This window comes from Panulirus ornatus, chromosome 11 (genome assembly GCF_036320965.1).
Source record: "Panulirus ornatus isolate Po-2019 chromosome 11, ASM3632096v1, whole genome shotgun sequence".
Classification (NCBI taxonomy): Eukaryota; Metazoa; Arthropoda; class Malacostraca; order Decapoda; family Palinuridae; genus Panulirus; species Panulirus ornatus.
The window spans coordinates 6909150-6926655 of record NC_092234.1 but is presented as its reverse complement, the minus strand read 5'-3'; the positions used below and the strand labels follow the sequence as shown (position 1 = coordinate 6926655).

General features: G+C 37.8%; 1 protein-coding gene across 12 annotated transcripts in view; it reads right to left on the bottom strand.

Annotated features, from left to right (window-relative positions):
- Positions 1-17506, bottom strand: part of LOC139751258 (WD repeat-containing protein 47) — a 184781-nt gene that overhangs the window by 103930 nt on the left and 63345 nt on the right. The gene's annotated exons all lie outside the window — the stretch shown is intronic.

Below are 17506 nucleotides of genomic sequence, written 5' to 3'. Positions count from 1 at the left end.
TAGATTCACTATGCTCCTCTCCACTGTACCCTCATCTTCACATTCTGTCATTTGCATTTAGCTCAGTCAAGCTGCACTCCAATCAGCAGCAGAAACATTATAGACTCCTTTGGAGTGAGAAGTTCCTTGATAGGTCATTCTTGTTAGCAGTGTAACCACAAGCAAGCAGAGTCCAGTGACACTTCAATGTGGAATTATCATACTGTATATCAAATCTTTTATTACAAGTGGAATATCAAAAATCGTTAATCCTTAGGATCAAGCAAAGTCCAAATTTTTCATCTCTAGGATTTAAGAAATAGGGCTAGACTGTATTCTGAACATATCATAACCTTAAAAAGTGTTTTGTATATGTAATGCAGGTTCTGTATGGTGTTTGTTTGCTATACATTTAAATATATATGGTACTATAATCACTTACTTTCTGTCTCAGGAGTTCCTTCTATCTTCATGAAGCTACTATATAAAACAATAAATAAACATTTAATGAATTCACTCAGTGAAAACCTATGCTCCAAGTTGGGAACATGCCTGAATCCTCTGGATCATGGGTTTTGAGAGTTTACAGGTTTTAAAAACATGGACTTTAAGTATTCTACCTATATCTCCACTTTCCTGTTCTAACATATCAGGTTTTAAAAACAAATGTTTATGATGCTACCTATGTCTCCTCTTTCCTGTTCTAACATGAACCAAAAGCTTAGATAAATATTCATCAAAACATAAAAATATGAGAATTACAAATCAACAGACATAGGATATTAAAAATGCTACTTGCAATCCAGAAGGAAAACTGTATACCCTCTATAATGTAAACAATGGAAGTGATATGCTGTATCTATGTGAATGTATCAAAAATAAGTGACTTTTTTTTCATCTTCATTATCTAAATCACATTCATCCACCTTTAGACCAGATGCATCATACTCTGCCCCTTATGAATTTTAGCAACAAAGGCAACACTCCTATCCCTAATAAAAACAGGATATCTCACCATCCTGTATTAGAAGTCCCTGACTTACAAACATCCAACCTACATACACCCATGCTTACAAATGGGCTCCTAAAATGCTATATAATTCTTTGTCCAACATACAAATGATCACTCATACTTATGAACTATGGATATATTTAAATCTGCATTCTTTTCATCAAATGTTGCTTCATATAATGTTTTATCAACTGTATTTCAGAATACAATATTCACTACATTATCATGGCAGTTATGGCATTATTTCCTTTCAGTTTTCCAACATAAGAACAATTAATGTTACAAACTGGGTCAAGGAATGTAACTCCTTTGTTAGTTGGGGATTCCCAGTACTTAATTTCAACACTTTGCTTTTAGAAAACAGAGCTGGCCAGTTATTCTTATTGTTTATCAGGTTCTAAATTTTGCCTTATTTTTACATGAATTCACCTTACATATGTGTAAATCACCTTAAAGTCAATAAATGATCTCAAGTTTCATCTGTTAGGCAAAACTGATAAGACAAACACATATGATTCCAACAGTAACTGAGATACATCACACAACAACCATTTTCCCTAACAGACTTCATTCCCATCTACCCTTATCTAATAATTCAATCTATATATCAATAATTTATGCAATCATAATCTTTAATGTATAACTCTATCTGCAAACAAAACAGGGACAGTGATAAAATAAAAATTTGATATTTAAAATCATCTGTCTTAGGTATGTACAAATCATTATTTGAACTTCAAGTAGCAGCTTATCTTCAGGCATATCACATAAGCTAGTAACAATAGCCAACAAATTAAAGCAACATACTACTGCAGCTCGTAAAACAATGCTTCTGCACACATTAGGTGAATGACACTAGTTTATCATCACCCATTAGAGCAAATGAGTTCATGTATTCAGGCTGTTCCCTCTGATCCCTCTAGGACACACACAAGATTAGCTCTTTTTCATGCCTAACACCTAATCAATGTGACAAACCTGGAGCAGCCTGGCTGGCCTACATTAAAATCGAGGGGCTGTCAATAAAAACAGTAATTATAAACAGTAATTAAGCACACTAGGCAAAGAGGAAAGGTCTGACATTCCTGAACAAACCTTACAGGACCAATGCAGTATACATGAGAATGCTTTCATCAAAGCTGCAGAAAGTCATGCTACATCACAGCAGCTTGCAACATTATTTGATTTCATTTACAAATTATGTACATCATTCAATCAAAGATCACTAAATAAATATATTAAAAATCGATTGCTATTATAATATCAAACAGCACTACTAAGGGATTCTTTACTAAGCCATGATGAAATGATCTTATTTTCTCCATCATATTTTTGAAAATATCATTCTGCTGCAACCAACACTAAACCAAAAATTACATAAAATATTTTGTAACAGATCACACACACTGGAATATTTATTTCAAATGGAAAAAAATTAGATAAAAAACTGAAACTAGAGATACACACCAATATACACAGAACATGGAGATTATATCATATGCATATCAAGATTATATCATACGCATACCAATGAATCTTTTAGAATACAGGCCAGATCAGCTACTGCATTTAAATAACTCATTTAAATCTTTATTCATTTCTGTAACAATAAGCCAATCTTCTTTAATGATTAGAATGTAACCAATTTTCTCAGAAATATTCACAACAAGCACTATAAAAAACTGAAAAAATTTGGCACAACTGTAATACTAAAATGCTTTCATGATAGCATATTAAAACATATTCCCATTTCTTTGTCTATACCCGCCACAAACTTTAAATCAATCTACCATAAGGAATGTAGTTATGTATTTGCTTATGAAAAGAGGTAAAGAATGGTCAAAATTAAAGGCTCAATTCTCTCTCCCCACTTAACGATATGGTAACCTCTTGTTGTAGCCAGCCCATTAAATATTCATAACAAAAAGACCATCACAGTATTCCACAGCATATGACCCTCTGTCAGCTCTACCAAACTCACAATGTCAAATTTATATCAAATAGTTTTCAAAGCAATGCACTACTCCAAAACCATGACAAGAGAACAAGCCTAAGGAGATACCAGAGGTGTTTATCATGAACATTAACATAAAAATGAAGAACTGGTTGAGAATTTGTTATAGATTTTGAGCTTGAAACCAAAACTAGATATAGCACCTTTTCCAAAAGTAGGCACAGAGAACAGGGCCAAGTGAAGATATTCCCTCTAAGGCCCAGTCCTCTGTTCTTAACACTACCTCACGAATGCAGGAAATGGCGAATGTATGAAAAAAAAAAAAAAAAAATATATATATATATATATATATATATATATATATATATATATATATATATATATATATATATATATTTTTTTTTTTTTTTTTTTTTTTGCTTTGTCGCTGTCTCCCGCGTTTGCGAAGGTAGCGCAAGGAAACAGACAAAAGAAATGGCCCAACCCACCCCCATACACATGCCTTGATTCAATCCACTGACAGCACGTCAACCCCGGTACACCACATCGCTCCAATTCACTCTATTCTTTGCCCTCCTTTCACCCTCCTGCATGTTCAGGCCCCGATCACACAAAATCTTTTTCACTCCATCTTTCCACCTCCAATTTGGTCTCCCTCTTCTCCTCGTTCCCTCCACCTCCGACACATATATCCTCTTGGTCAATCTTTCCTCACTCATTCTCTCCATGTGACCAAACCATTTCAAAACACCCTCTTCTGCTCTCTCAACCACGCTCTTTTTATTTCCACACATCTCTCTTACCCTTACGTTACTTACTCGATCAAACCACCTCACACCACACATTGTCCTCAAACATCTCATTTCCAGCACATCCATCCTCCTGCGCACAACTCTATCCATAGTCCACGCCTCACAACCATTCAACATTGTTGGAACCACTATTCCTTCAAACATACCCATTTTTGCTTTCCGAGATAATGTTCTCGACTTCCACACATTCTTCAAGGCTCCCAGAATTTTCGCCCCCTCCCCCACCCTATGATCCACTTCCGCTTCCATGGTTCCATCCGCTGCCAGATCCACTCCCAGATATCTAAAACACTTCACTTCCTCCAGTTTTTCTCCATTCAAACTCAGCTCCCAATTGAATTGACCCTCAACCCTAATGTACCTAATAACCTTGCTCTTATTCACATTTACTCTTAACTTTCTTCTTTCACACACTTTACCAAACTCAGTCACCAGCTTCTGCAGTTTCTCACATGAATCAGCCACCAGTGCTGTATCATCAGCGAACAACAACTGACTCACTTCCCAAGCTCTCTCATCCCCAACAGACTTCATACTTGCCCCTCTTTCCAAAACTCTTGCATTTGTTTATGGATGGGGTTGTTAGGGAGGTAATCCCTAACAACCCCATCCATAAACAAATTAAACAACCATGGAGACATCACACACCCCTGCCGCAAACCTACATTCACTGAGAACCAATCACTTTCCTCTCTTCCTACACGTACACATGCCTTACATCCTCGATAAAAACTTTTCACTGCTTCTAACAACTTGCCTCCCACACCATATATTCTTAATACCTTCCACAGGGCATCTCTATCAACTCTATCATATGCCTTCTCCAGATCCATAAATGCTACATACAAATCCATTTGCTTTTCTAAGTATTTCTCACATACATTCTTCAGAGCAAACACCTGATCCACATATATATGAGAGAGCTTGGGAAGTGAGTCAGTTGTTGTTCGCTGATGATACAGCGCTGGTGGCTGATTCATGTGAGAAACTGCAGAAGCTGGTGACTGAGTTTGGTAAAGTGTATGGAAGAAGAAAGTTAAGAGTTAATGTGAATAAGAGCAAGGTTATTAGGTACAGTAGGGTTGAGGGTCAAGTCAATTGGGAGGTGAGTTTGAATGGAGAAAAACTGGAGGAAGTGAAGTGTTTTAGATATCTGGGAGTGGATCTGGCAGCGGATGGAACCATGGAAGCGGAAGTGGATCATAGGGTGGGGGAGGGGGCGAAAATTCTGGGGGCCTTGAAGAATGTGTGGAAGTCGAGAACATTATCTCGGAAAGCAAAAATGGGTATGTTTGAAGGAATAGTGGTTCCAACAATGTTGTATGGTTGCGAGGCGTGGGCTATGGATAGAGTTGTGCGCAGGAGGATGGATGTGTTGGAAATGAGATGTTTGAGGACAATGTGTGGTGTGAGGTGGTTTGATCGAGTGAGTAACGTAAGGGTAAGAGAGATGTGTGGAAATAAAAAGAGCGTGGTTGAGAGAGCAGAAGAGGGTGTTTTGAAGTGGTTTGGGCACATGGAGAGGATGAGTGAGGAAAGATTGACCAAGAGGATATATGTGTCGGAGGTGGAGGGAGCAAGGAGAAGAGGGAGACCAAATTGGAGGTGGAAAGATGGAGTGAAAAAGATTTTGTGTGATCGGGGCCTGAACATGCAGGAGGGTGAAAGGAGGGCAAGGAATAGAGTGAATTGGAGCGATGTGGTATACCGGGGTTGACGTGCTGTCAGTGGATTGAATCAAGGCATGTGAAGCATCTGGGGTAAACCATGGAAAGCTGTGTAGGTATGTATATTTGCGTGTGTGGACGTATGTATATACATGTGTATGGGGGGGGGGTTGGGCCACTTCTTTCGTCTGTTTCCTTGCGCTACCTCGCAAACGCGGGAGACAGCGACAAAGTATAAAAAAAAAAAAAAAAAAAATATATATATATATATATATATATATATATATATATATATATATATCACCACAGATGCAAGTTTACACACTAATATCCCAAATACTTTCCAAAATATGGGACAAGCCTCAATCTATAAGGCAAGACACGAATTTCAAATAAAATGTAAAGAAAATTATTGTGGCAGCACATCCTTGTGCAAAACATGCTATGGTAAGTTTACTCATATACAAGCTGATCTCTACTAAATCATATTCATCCTGTCTTAACATCCTATTAAATAGTGGGCTGGTCAATGAAAAAAAATCTCCTCCACACACTTGAGTATCTCAGTACCTTGCTAAATACTGACAACCCTCTGTCTCATTTTCTCCCTTAATCAATCCTCTATAACATATGACCACATCCTATGTCTTTCCCCACCTACTTCCACTCATCTGGCTAATCCTTTTCATGTTGAATCTCTCTACATGTCCTACACCACCTCAGTACTCAGTACCACTTGCATTCTTCACTTCACTAAACTTGCCTCTTAATCTTATCATACTCATTATCCACCCACCAAACTTATATCCATGCCCTCAAAAAAAATTCACCTGTCTACCCTAGTAATACCCTGCTCATGTTTCTGTGAACAAAGTACAATAGGTGCATTACTGCTTTTAGTAAATTCAAATATACGTACCTGGCAACCTGAAATCTTTCTCTCTTTATTTTCTCCATCCCTTAGACCTAAAGTACTTTGTACATCAAACTATCTATAATCAAATGCTTCATATCGCCAAACTTACTAACTACAATAAGGAAAGAAAGAAATTATTTTTCTTTGCCACCCTGAAGGTTCTTCTGACTTGCCATGTCCAATGAATTGTTCTACTGATATCAAAATCCATTCTATCCTTTAAAGAGTACTACCTTTCACTTCTTTGTTCACTCTCCTTTTTCTTTCCATATGATCCTAATTTTTGCTTTCTCCTTTTGCAAGAATGTAGAGAAAATCCTAATTCTTTTCTAACATCTCTTCCTGATGGTTACAGTCAGATACAGCTTCACTTATGTGGGAGGAAAAAAACAAGTTCAGTTCTACAGAAAATCTTTTGAGCTTTACTATTGGGTCTTAACTAATAAAATCTGTGAATGCAAGTTGTGGCCATCAAATGAAAAGATTTCGAAGTGGGATACAATTACCAATCAGCTCTGAAACTACCATGAATGAGAGTTTCATGAAAATAACTTTTATTTTTTCATCCAAATCTTGTATAACTTCTCCCACAATCTAGACAGGATAGAGCAAGTAGAATCCTCCTGAAACTAATACATATCTGACCATATCCATGCCTTCATGAGATGAAATGAAAACTCAAGAAAATTGTAAAAACATTTGCTAAATAATACAATATAGCCAGAAGAGTTTGTTATCAAATGTGAAGCCTTGTTTCCAGTACAAAATAAGTGCACCAAAGAGTATGTTGCCTCAGAGGGCATGCACAAGGGGGAATTACGAAGGGGAAAAGACAAAAGTTAACTTTACCTGTGGCAGTATTCCCATAGGTGATAAATGGAATTCAATCTAGTATCTATACACAACTTATGCATTGTCCCTCTAGGAATTCCCTCAACAGGGTCCCATGGCAAAAAAGTCTCCATACCTGGTGAACTCCAGTGCCATTTCTTAGTGATTAGTGCCTCACCCTTAACAGGCAACTGACTGAGGGTAACTCTAGCACAATATGTGCCTGTTGATCTTTCACAATACAATGAGTTACAGAAAAGCACCACTCACAGAACCTCATCCAACCAAACTTTTTCAGTTACTAATAAGCTACCCAACACAAAATTCTGACTAGCTCATGGCAAAAAAACAGCCAAGGACTAAAGGCAATACAAGACTGAATGCAGTCTACCTATCACAACACTTTGATATCCCTATTTTACATGGTAATGAGGTGTTACAGGACTTCGCTTCCTCGAGAATTCACTGAGAATGAAAAGTTAGCTTTGCCAAGGGTGTATCATTGGGAGCACAGTCTCATCAAAGAACTTCTTACTTCAAAGCAGTCTATATTTCCCTGCTATCAGAAGTAATGCAGCTGCAGGAGCTTTCAGAAAGGTCCTGGGTAACACAAGAACTGTTTCATGTATACTGGTTGGGTAATTATAACTAAAACATAATAAGCATGGTAATAAAAAGGACACCATCCCTTGCTCCCAATCTTAAAAGGTATAGAACACAGCCCCACTCACAATTAGGTATAGCATGTACCCTACATGTCTCAGTAAAACTGAAGGGGCTAATTTGTATCTTTCAAACTTTACTTTCTTTCTGCTATTCTTGAAAGTTATTCAAACTTTGGTCTGTCCACATCTTGTTCATTATGTAAATCACAGAAGCAGCCACCACAAATGGTCACATAAAAGACATTTCATGTCCATCCTTATGTTACTACAAACACCAATTCAATACTTATTGCTCAGTTTACCAGCACTCTCACCACAATGATATACTCACAATATCAATACACTTATGACCTGTGGCCTCACCCAGTGGACAGGGCCAGCTCCCTGAGCAGTTCAGGAGTTTCATAAAGATGTAAGGGACCCTTTGCACAAAGAAGCATCCATAAATACATACAGTACTTACTTCTTTCCTTCCCCAGAAGTCCAGAAACTGGCCACATCCAGAGGTTGAGACCATATACCATAAAGTAGTAATGTCATGTTTACTTCTTTGTACAGGCAGCGAAAAGCAATCAAGCAGTAGGTGCTTGGTGTCTTTGTTGTAGAAGCTGCATAATGAGCATAAAGGATCTCGGAATACACTGTAACAGTGTTTGTTGACTTACAGGGGTGGATGATGTCTAGGGCACAAGCAGAAAAAAATACAACTTTTTTCTTTAGGATATGTAGCTTCTGACGAGTGTATGTCTAGTGGGGTGGAGTTTAAAAATGAATTCAGAGGGCAACTGTTTAGTACTCAACGGGTTAATTCAGTGCGTATGTGCTTTGTCAGTGTTATATTTGTTGTGGAGTGGGGGATCTATGAATAAAGTGTGCTGAAAAGTGAAGCTGGGGTAAGTTACAATTCATTTCTACTTGGGGTGGTTGGCTAGTTCTGGGAGTGGTCTACTGATTTCACAAATGACAATTCTGATGTTATCCAGGACCACTTTCCTGAGACTCCTGCAGCCTAAAGCTGCATTATTTCCAGTACTTGGGAAGTTTGAACTCCTTTGAAGTGCAAAGTTCTTTGATGAGACTGTACTCCCAATGAAAACCTCACTAAAGGTAACTTCACACAGGCAAAGTCCAGTAACATGCCCTCTCTCTCCTATGTGTGTGTACTTCTGTGTACGATGTTAATGAGATGGCCTTGATCTGATCTGTCCAAGCTGTCTCACCTATCATAAAGAAGAAATATATCTGTGATTATAAATCATCCTACATTTTCCAAAAGAGAATCATCCAAAATAAAGACATGTTCTTTATTACTGTTTGTATACCAGAAAGTCAAATCTATGGGACTTCCAATCTTAATCATAATTGTGTAAGAATGCTCTTTGAAAACACTTAGATAATACCCAAAATGTGGATGTGAGGAAATATTAAGGATGTAATGGAAAAGTCGTCTTTTAATACTGCACAACATGCAGAACAAGAGATCTTGCAAATCTCTGAATCTAATGCACTGCAATTAAAGAAACTGGGTATGGGATGTACCATCTAAACCCACTAATATCAAAGTAGCTGCAGTTATATACTAACATGGTGTACGAAAACTAGTGCAGCTCATAGTACCTGAAAAGAATTATTAAAACTGAAAGAACACCAAAAACTAACCATGGAAAAGTAGGTGGAAGTTCAAAAATGTTTTTGAGAATGAAAAATACATATCTGTAAATCAATCTACCAGATGCCTACAAACAAGAGAACAATTCAATTTGGTATGAACTCCTGGACTTCAATAACATAAAGCCATTGACCCACATCAACAGCAGTCATAAAATAATCTGAGAATGAAAAGAATGTTGCTAAACTGGATGATATCATAAACATTTTAGATATTACCAAAGTAAATTTAATGTCAAATCTAAGTAAATCTAACGCCGAAATTGCCATAATTCCTATGCATAGTAATCATAACCCTTCTTGGTAAGAAAGGTGTGATCTGTTAAGAATTACTCATAACAGAAAATTTACATAAATATACAAAATATGTTTTTTAAAAGTTCATAATAAAACTGATCTGAAAGCAATCATATCTTACGAAAAGGAACAATTTTCTTACATAAGGAGACATCTAGAAACTTGTTATTCTCAAGAGCAGCAGAAGAGAATCTCTAAAAAGCAAAAAAGCTTAGCTAGCATCTGAAGTGCAACTAAGGAGCGAGACACTACATATCTAAATACTAATTACAGGATCATGACAATGTAAGAACAACCGAACGAGATATGAAATCAAAAGTACAAAAATTTAATCTTTAATGCAAGAAGTAATCAGTAAAAAGTAAGACATCAAATATTCCTTGATATAAAATAATCATATGTGTGATCTTGTGCTTGCATTTCCAAAAACATTCTTCAAGGCTTGAAATATCAATTCAAAGATTAATCGACCAGGAATATATCGAATTCATAGCCTAACAACAATATATATTCTAAAAACTACACTAATATACTAGATAAGCAAAAAGGCTGTCGAGGATGCCTTAGGACAGGAGAATAAATGCCAAATCACAGCTACTTTATTCACTTTCCACTCTTTTAACAGACAGAGGCTACTGTCCATGCTTCAGGAAGAAGACCAAGTGGTCGATGTGACTAAGCAAAAACAGTGCAACTAAGCACCCACACAGCTATCTCAGAATTCATATTACCCACCTGATTGTATACCACTACTGAAGAGTTATCTTACTCTGACCTCCCACGACCAGACTGCAAAGATGAAATTCTAGATCAGGCGACAAGGACTACACAAGCCATACAACAAAATTGACTCTACAAGCTACATGATAAAAATATTTCCTAAAAAAGAACCCTCAACAATTAACATAACTGCTTTTCTGAGTCTTCTATGTACACAGAAATGGGAAGAAGAGGAACTCTGAGAAAAAATACCTTCCTAAAACAAAATTGTCCATTCATTTTCCATGTTCCTCAGCACACACAAAAATGAAGTACAAGTTATACAATCCCAAAACAGGCTCTAAGTAGACTGAATGACATGAATACTAACTGGGATACGAAGGAGCACTTTCTCTAGAGGTCAGAAGGCACTATGAAGTTGAACAGCAGCAACAGATTCTGCTTAGATTTCCACCACAAAGATGAACTCCTGCATTAATTTCATCACCAATAAATATGTCTTTATCAACTGACTACTCACTGAAACTTTGTTGCAACAATGCATATAAAAAACATCAACAAATTAACTGGATACAGTTACTAAATTTCATAGAAAAATCTATATTCTTCCCCCATCAGATTTCTGGTAACACGAGGCAGAATTCTACCACACAAACAAACATAAACATTCTCCAAAAGATTGAAGAGGTGCTTTCCATATTTGTGTATAAAGCATCATCATCATCATTACTATTATCTTTTTTTTTTTTTTGTCGCTGTCTCCCGCATATGCGAGGTAGCGCAAGGAAACAAATGAAAGAAATGGCCCAACCCACCCCCATACACATGTATATACATACACGTCCACACACACAAATATACATACCCATACATCTCAATGTACACATATATATATACACACACAGACACATACATATATACACATGCACACACTTCACACTGTCTGCCTTTATTCATTCCCATCGCCACCTCGCCACACATGAAATGACAACCCCCTCCCCCCCGCACGCGTGCCAGGTAACGCTAGGAAAAGACAAGAAAGGCCACATTTGTTCACACTCAGTCTCTAGCTGTCATGTATAATGCACCGAAACCACAGCTCCTTTCCACATCCAGGCCCCACAAAACCTTCCATGGTTTACCCCAGATGCTTCACATTTCATCTTTCAATCTTGAAAAAAAAAATTTTGAATTAAAAAATACCCTGAACTATTACCATCAGTTTTTGGCATTTTTTCCATAAAAATAGATTGCCTTTAAAAACTCATAAGAAGTATTTTTCATGCTGAATACAAATGTTATGTTATATATCGGTTAGTCGTCTTTATGATATTCAATTAAGCTGTTAAATGAAGTCAATTTCAAAATATTTTTTGCTGCTTTACATCGTATTTACTGGGTATGTATTGGTAACTGAGTGCATTATGATATATTGTCTATGATTAATTCAAGTATTGAAGTGTTTCAATATTCCATCTTTCAATTTTGAAACAAAAAGCTTTTGGAGCCAAAAAAATACCCTGAAGTATATCCTTTAATTTTTGGCATTTTTCTTAAAAAAATAAATTTCATTTAAAAACTCATTATGAGAAGCATATTTTATGCTGAATTCAAATCTGGTGTTAGAATACTGTTTCGTCATCCTTATGACATTCAATTAAGCTATTAAATGAATTCAATTTTAAATATTTTCTGATCCTTTGCATCGTATTTACATACATTTACTAGGTATGTATCGGTAAATAAGAGCATTATGATATATTTTCCATAATTATTTTTCCATAATTATTTCAAGTATATAAGTGTTTGAATATCTTATCTTTCAATTTCAAAAAAAAAAAGTTTTCTGAGCTAAAAAAATATCTATCAATTTTTGGCATTTTTCTCAGGAAAATAAATTTCCTTTAAAAACTCATTAAAAGTATGTTTCATGCTGAATTCAAATCTGGTGTTAGAATAATGTTTTGTCGTCTTCATGACATTCAACTAAGCTGTTAAAGGAATTCAATTTTAGATATTTTCTGATCCTTTACATCGTATTAACTGGGCATGTATCGGCGAATAAGAGCATTATGATATATTTTAGATGATTTTTTCTAGCATAGAAGTGTTTGAATATCTTTTTTTTTTTTTTTTTTTTATACTTTGTCGCTGTCTCCCGCGTTTGCGAGGTAGCGCAAGGAAACAGACGAAAGAAACAGACGAAAGAAATGGCCCAACCCCCCCCATACACATGTACATACACACGTCCACACACACAAATATACATACCTACACAGCTTTCCATGGTTTACCCCGGACGCTTCACATGCCTTGATTCAATCCACTGACAGCACGTCAACCCCTGTATACCACATCGCTCCAATTCACTCTATTCCTTGCCCTCCTTTCACCCTCCTGCATGTTCAGGCCCCGATCACACAAAACCTTTTTCACTCCATCTTTCCACCTCCAATTTGGTCTCCCTCTTCTCCTCGTTCCCTCCACCTCCGACACATATATCCTCTTGGTCAATCTTTCCTCACTCATTCTCTCCATGTGCCCAAACCATTTTAAAACACCCTCTTCTGCTCTCTCAACCACGCTCTTTTTATTTCCACACATCTCTCTTACCCTTACGTTACTTACTCGATCAAACCACCTCACACCACACATTGTCCTCAAACATCTCATTTCCAGCACATCCATCCTCCTGCGCACAACTCTATCCATAGCCCACGCCTCGCAACCATACAACATTGTTGGAACTACTATTCCTTCAAACATACCCATTTTTGCTTTCCGGGATAATGTTCTCGACTTCCACACATTTTTCAAGGCTCCCAAAATTTTCGCCCCCTCCCCCACCCTATGATCCACTTCCGCTTCCATGGTTCCATCCGCTGACAGATCCACTCCCAGATATCTAAAACACTTCACTTCCTCCAGTTTTTCACCATTCAAACTCACCTCCCAATTGACTTGACCCTCAACCCTACTGTACCTAATAACCTTGCTCTTATTCACATTTACTCTTAACTTTCTTCTTCCACACACTTTACCAAACTCCGTCACCAGCTTCTGCAGTTTCTCACATGAATCCGCCACCAGCGCTGTATCATCAGCGAACAACAACTGACTCACTTCCCAAGCTCTCTCATCCCCAACAGACTTCATACTTGCCCCTCTTTCCAAGACTCTTGCATTTACCTCCCTAACAACCCCATCCATAAACAAATTAAACAACCATGGAGACATCACACACCCCTGCCGCAAACCTACATTCACTGAGAACCAATCACTTTCCTCTCTTCCTACACGTACACATGCCTTACATCCTCGATAAAAACTTTTCACTGCTTCTAACAACTTGCCTCCCACACCATATATTCTTAATACCTTCCACAGAGCATCTCTATCAACTCTATCATATGCCTTCTCCAGATCCATAAATGCTACATACAAATCCATTTGCTTTTCTAAGTATTTCTCACATACATTCTTCAAAGCAAACACCTGATCCACACATCCTCTACCACTTCTGAAACCACACTGCTCTTCCCCAATCTTATCTTTCAATTTAAAAAAAGTTTTTTCAGCTAAAAAATACCCGGAGCTATTACCTTTAATTTCTAGCATTTTTTCAGAAAAATAGATTTCCTTTAAAAACTCATTATAAGAAGTACTTTTCATAGTGAATCCAAATCTGGTGTTAAAACATCGTTCAGTCGTCTTTATGACATTCATTTAAACTGTTAAATGAAGTGAATTATAAAATATTTTCTGCTACTTTGCATGGTATCTACTGGGTATGTATCGGTAACTGAGAGCATTATGATATATTTTTCATAATTATTTCAAGTATAGAGGTATTTGAATATCTTATCTTTCAATTTTAAAACAAAAAGTTTTTTGAGCGAAAAAATACCTTCAATTTTTGGCATTTTTCTCAGGAAAATAGATTTCCTTTACAAAGTCATTATAAGAAGTATTTTTCCTGCTGAATACAAATCTTGTGTTAAAATATCATTTAGCCATCTTTATGACATTCATTTAAACTGTTAAATGAAGTGAATCATAAAATATTTTCTCCTACTCTGCATTGTATTTACTGGGTATGTATCGGTAACTGAGAGCATTGATATATTTTTCAGGATTATTTCAAGTACAGAAGTGTTTCAATATCTTGTCTTTCAATTCTAAATCAAAAGGTTTTTGAGCAAAAAATACCCTGAACTATCACCTTCATACAAATCCATTTGTTTTTCTAAGTATTTCTCACATACATTCTTCAAAGCAAACACCTGATCCACACATCCTCTACCACTTCTGAAACCACACTGCTCTTCCCCATTCTGATGCTCTGTACATGCCTTCACCCTCTCAATCAATACCCTCCGATGTAATTTCCCAGGAATACTCAACAAACTTATACCTCTGTGATTTGAACACTCACCTTTATCCCCTTTGCCTTTGTACAATGGCACTATGCATGCATTCCGCCAATCCTCAGGCACTTCACCATGAGCTGTACAATGGCACTATGCATGCATTCCGCCAATCCTCAGGCACTTCACCATGAGCCATACACACAATGAATATCCTCACCAACCAGTCAACAACACAGTCATCCCCTTTTTTAATAAATTCCACAGCAATACCATCCAAACCCGCCACCTTGCCAGCTTTCATCTTCCACAAAGCTTTCGCTACCTCTTCTCTGTTTACAATATCATTCTCCCTGACCTTCTCACTTCGCACACTACCTCGACCAAAACACCCTATATCTGCCACTCTATCATCTAACACATTCAACAAACCTTCAAAATACTCACTCCATCTCCTTCTCACATCACTACTACTTGTTATCACCTCCCCATCAACCCCCTTCACCAATGTTCCTATCTATTCTCTTGTCTTACGCACTTTATTTACCTCCTTCCAGAACATCTTTTTATTCTCCATAAAATTTAATGATACTCTCTCACCTCAACTCTCATTTGCCCTCTTTTTCACCTCTTCCACCTTTCTCTTGACCTCCGGCTTCTTCCTTTTATACATCTCCCAGTCATTTGCACTATTTCCCTGCAAAAATCATCCAAATGCCTCTCTCTTCTCCTTCACTAATAATCTTACTTCTTCATCCCACCACTCACTACCCTTTTTAATCAGCCCACCCCCCACGCTTCTCATACCACAAGCATCTTTTGTGCAAGCCATCACTGCTTCCCTAAATACATCCCATTCTTCCCATACTCCCCTTACGTCCTTCGCTCTCACCTTTTTCCATTCTGTACTCAGTCTCTCCTGGTACTTCCTCACACAAGTCTCCTTCCCAAGCTCACCTACTCTAACCACTCTCTTCAGCCCTACATCCTCGCTTCTCTTCTGAAAACCTCTACAAATCTTCACTTTCGCCTTCACAAGATAATGATCAGACATCCCTCCAGTTGCACCTCTCAGCACATTAACATCCAAAAGTCTCTCTTTCACGCGCCTATCAATCAACACGTAATCCAATAATGCTCTGTGGCCATCTCTCCTACTTACATATGTATACTTATGTATATCTCTCTTTTTAAACCAGGTATTCCCAATCACCAGTCCTTTTGCAGCACACAAATCTGCAAGCTCTTCACCATTTCCATTTACAACACTGAGCACCCCATGTACACCAATTATTCCTTCAACTGCCACATTACTCACCTATGCATTCAAACCACCCACCACTATAACCCGGTCTCGTGCATCAAAACTACCAACACACTCATCCAGTTGCTCTCAAAACACTTGCCTCTCATGATCTTTCTTCTAATGCCCTGGTCCACAGGCACCAATAATCACCTATCTCTCTCCATCCACTTTCAGTTTTACCCATATAAATCAAGAGTTTACTTTCTTACACTCTATCACATACTCTCACAACTCCTGTTTCAGGAGTAGTGCTACTCCTTCCCTTGCTCTTGTCCTCTCACCAACCTCTGACTTTACTCCCAAGACATTCCCAAATCACTCTTCCCCTTTACACTTGAGCGTTTCATTCAGAGCCAAAACATCCAGGTCCCTTTCCTTAAACATACTACCTATCTCTCTTTTTTCCCATCTTGGTTACATCCACACACATTTAGACACCCCAATCTGAGTCTTCGAGGAGGATGAGCACTCCCCGCATGACTCCTTCTTCTGCTTTCCCCTTTTAGAAAGTGAAAATACAAGGAGGGGAGGGTTTCTCACCCCCCCGCTCCCATCCCCTTTAGTCACCTTCTACAACACGCAGGGAATGTGTAGGAGGTATTCTTTCTTTGTATGTAACATTTATGGATCTGGAGAAGGCATATGATAGAGATGCTCTGTGGAAGGTATTAAGAATATATGGTGTGGGAGGCAAATTGCTAGAAGCAGTGAAAAGTTTTTATCGAGGATGTAAGGCATGTGTACAAGTAGGAAGAGAGGAAAGTGATTGGTTCTCAGTGAGTGTCGGTTTGCAGGAGGGGTTAGTGATGTCTCCATGGTTGTTTAATTTGTTTATGGATGGGGTTGTTAGGGAGGTGAATGCTAGAGTTTTGGAGAGAGGGGCAAGTATGCAGTCTGTTGTGGATGAGAGGGCTTGGGAAGCGAGTCGCTGATGATATAGCGCTGGTGGCTGATTCAGGTGAGAAACTGCAGAAGCTGGTGACTGACTTTGGTAAAATGTGTCAAAGAAGAAAGCTGAGAGTAAATGTGAATAAGAGCAAGGTTATTAGGTACAATAGGGTTGAGGGACAAGTCAACTGGGAGGTAAGTTTGGATGGAGAAAAACTGGAGGAAGTGAAATGTTTTAGATATCTGGGAGTGGATCTGGCAGCAGATGGAACCATAGAAGAGGAAGTGAGTCAGAGGGTGGGGTAGGGGGCGAAAGTTCTGGGAGCGTTGAAAAATGTGTGGAAGGCGAGAACATTATCTCGGAAAGCAAAAGTTGGTATATTTGAAGGAATAGTGGTTCCAACAATGTTATATAGTTGCAAGG